Source organism: Schistocerca cancellata, chromosome 7 (genome assembly GCF_023864275.1).
Source record: "Schistocerca cancellata isolate TAMUIC-IGC-003103 chromosome 7, iqSchCanc2.1, whole genome shotgun sequence".
Classification (NCBI taxonomy): Eukaryota; Metazoa; Arthropoda; class Insecta; order Orthoptera; family Acrididae; genus Schistocerca; species Schistocerca cancellata.
This window is the reverse complement of record NC_064632.1, coordinates 436,963,901-436,967,208: the sequence shown is the minus strand read 5'-3', so window position 1 is coordinate 436,967,208 and position 3,308 is coordinate 436,963,901. Positions and strand designations below refer to the sequence as shown.

At 45.3% G+C, this 3,308-nt stretch overlaps 1 non-coding gene across 1 annotated transcript; it reads right to left on the bottom strand.

Moving 5' to 3' along the window:
- Positions 1 to 2,498: 2,498 nt before the first annotated feature.
- Trnap-cgg (transfer RNA proline (anticodon CGG)) lies at positions 2,499 to 2,573 on the bottom strand. Its single transcript has one exon. It is a non-coding gene; the product is annotated as a tRNA-Pro (tRNA).
- Between the last annotated feature and the right edge of the window lie 735 nt (positions 2,574 to 3,308).

The window sequence follows — 3,308 nt, the reverse complement described above, 5'->3', positions numbered from 1 at the left end:
ATCACAATAATAATAAAACAAAAACAAAATAAATAGAAAAGAGTAATTTACGAGATACGCGAAACCGTTCACTACGGCGGTCAGTGGCGGCGAGTTCTCGGCAGCTTCTGCAAAATGTTCGTCTGACGATACGCAACAACTCACTGAGAGCCTTTGACATGATCCAACATGTGGCATACACCAACGTTCACATAGCGTCAAGACTTCCCCATTTAGCGCACATCCTACCAATACCGAAGGGTACTACAGACCGCCTCATGGCGCATTCCAATCTTCGACGACTATTAGATTTTCGTGTCCCTTTACATCCTGAATTACCCGTTCAGTAATCTCATATACCTTGCCTATCTCTCTACCTGTGACGTCGACATGTATACCTGAGCTATTGTTGTTGGTGTTGGTTTGCTGTTGATGCTGTTAAGAACGAACCTATCACTGAACTCTTCACAGTAACTTACTCTCTGCCCCAACTTCCTCTGCGTATCAAATCCTTCTCCGGTTATATTATCGTCTGCTGCTGTTGATATTCTTTCCATTTCATTTCACTTAACCGCGCTGTATCTACTAGATTGAGCATCTGCATTTCCCTTTTCAGATTTTCTAGTTTCCTATCATGTTCAAACTTCTGACATTCCACGCCACGACTCATAAAATGTTATCCTTTCGTTGGTTATTCAGTCTTTTTCTCATGGTAACCTCGTCCTTGGCGGTACCCACCTGCAGATCCGAATATTTGCCAGCGCAGAGATTCTCATGACACTTTTTCAATTACACGCCATTGCTTCCTACATCCTCATGCCGTTGGTCATTGCCGATCCTTCTGCCTTGTAAGGGCAGTTTCCCACACCACGTGCAAGAGGCTGCTCTGAACTTATGTCCACTCCTCCACCTTCTTTGACGAGTCCGTTGAAAGAAGAAGACTTCTTATGCCGGACGTAGTTCGAACCCAAGACTGAGGATTCTTCGATTACTTGTCAAATATGGTACCCATAGACCACTGATGTATATCTATGGACGCAGAAGTAATTTCATTGTGTTCGGTACCTTCTACTTGAGCACCTTCCTAACCATCCTCTTCTCCAGCTCCAAACCAAATCTCTAGGACTGAAACGTCGTTGGAACTGCCAACGCTTAGACGCATCTGTCTCATCCCTAACAGTGCTAGGGGTGTCTTACCCCAACAGTTTATTTTTCCTGGTAGTAACAGTTATTTGTACTAAGATTTTACAGACTCGCTTTGCAAGTGTAAAGAACTTGTAAAAGATATGTCACTGCTATGTCATAACGCAACGTAGGTGAGCAATGTAAATCAGTCACGTTTCTAGCACCTTGAAATCACAAAGAAGGTCCTCTAATATCCAACTCAATTCGAAAAGACATAGCAATACTCCGAATATATGTTGGACAGTGTATTGTTGAGAAGGTCAATAGGGAGAATTTAGTATTATGTTTCTCACATATACTTTCATTTTACGTATACAGAATTACCGCTCACCACCGTAACTGGAGCATGCAGCCAAATGCGACATTCCCACATGTTGGTTTGGATACAATATCCGATAAAATGTGTGCTTACATGTTCTGTATTACTATTTACAGCAAAGATTGCAGGTATGCAATTTTCACATGCTTTTTTCAGCTATCATTAAGGCGCAGCATTAAAGAGGAAAACAGAACAGCTTTGAGAGGTGTCGGTATGCACATGCAACCCGCAATTTTTTGTAGGTACTATATTGTTGACACCAAGGTACAGGGTGTTTCAAAAATGACCGGTATATTTGAAACGGCAATAAAAACTAAACGAGCAGCGATAGAAATACACCGTTTGTTGCAATATGCTTGGGACAACAGTACATTTTCAGGCGGACAAACTTTCGAAATTACAGTAGTTACAATTTTCAACAACAGATGGCGCTGCAAGTGATGTGAAAGATATAGAAGACAACGCAGTCTGTGGGTGCGCCATTCTGTACGTCGTCTTTCTGCTGTAAGCGTGTGCTGTTCACAACGTGCAAGTGTGCTGTAGACAACATGGTTTATTCCTTAGAACAGAGGATTTTTCTGGTGTTGGAATTCCACCGCCTAGAACACAGTGTTGTTGCAACAAGACGAAGTTTTCGACGGAGGTTTAATGTAACCAAAGGACCGAAAAGCGATACAATAAAGGATCTGAAACTTCCTGGCAGATTAAAACTGTGTGCCCGACCGAGACTCGAACTCGGGACCTTTGCCTTTCGCGGGCAAGTGCTCTACCAACTGAGCTACCGAAGCACGACTCACGCCCGGTACTCACAGCTTTACTTCTGCCAGTATCTCGTCTCCTACCTTCCAAACTTTACAGAAGCTCTCCTGCGAACCATGCAGAACTAGCACTCCTGAAAGAAAGGATATAGCGGAGACATGGCTTAGCCACAGCCTGGGGGATGTTTCCAGAATGAGATTTTCACTCTGCAGCGGAGTGTGCGGTGATATGAAACTTCCTGGCAGATTAAAACTGTGTGCCCGACCGAGACTCGAACTCGGGACCTTTGCCTTCCGCGGGCAAGTGCTCTACCAACTGAGCTACCGAAGCACGACTCACGCCCGGTACTCACAGCTATACTTCTGCCAGTTACTCGTCTCCTACCTTCCAAACTTTACAGAAGCTCTCTTGCGAACCTTGCAGAACTAGCACTCCTGAAAGAAAGGATATAGCGGAGACATGGCTTAGCCACAGCCTGGGGGATGTTTCCAGAATGAGATTTTGACTCTGCAGCGGAGTGTGCGCTGATATGAAACTTCCTGGCAGATTAAAACTGTGTGCCCGACTGAGACTCGAACTCGGGACCTTCGAGTCTTGGTCGGACACACAGTTTTAATCTGCCAGGAAGTTTCATATCAGCGCACACTCCGCTGCAGAGTGAAAATCTCATTCTGGAATAAAGGATCTGTTTGAAAAATTTGAACGGACTGGGAACGTGACGGATGAACGTGCTGGAAAGGTAGGGTGACCGCGTACGGCAACCACAGAGGGCAATGCGCAGCTAGTGCAGCAGGTGATCCAACAGCGGCCTCGGGTTTCCGTTCGCCGTGTTGCAGCTGCGGTCCAAATGACGCCAACGTCCACGTATCGTCTCATGCGCCAGAGTTTACACCTCTATCCATACAAAATTCAAACGCGGCAACCCCTCAGCGCCGCTACCATTGCTGCACGAGAGACATTCGCTAACGATATAGTGCACAGGATTGATGACGGCGATATGCATGTGGGCAGCATTTGGTTTACTGACGAAGCTTATTTTTACCTGGACGGCTTCGTCAATAAACAG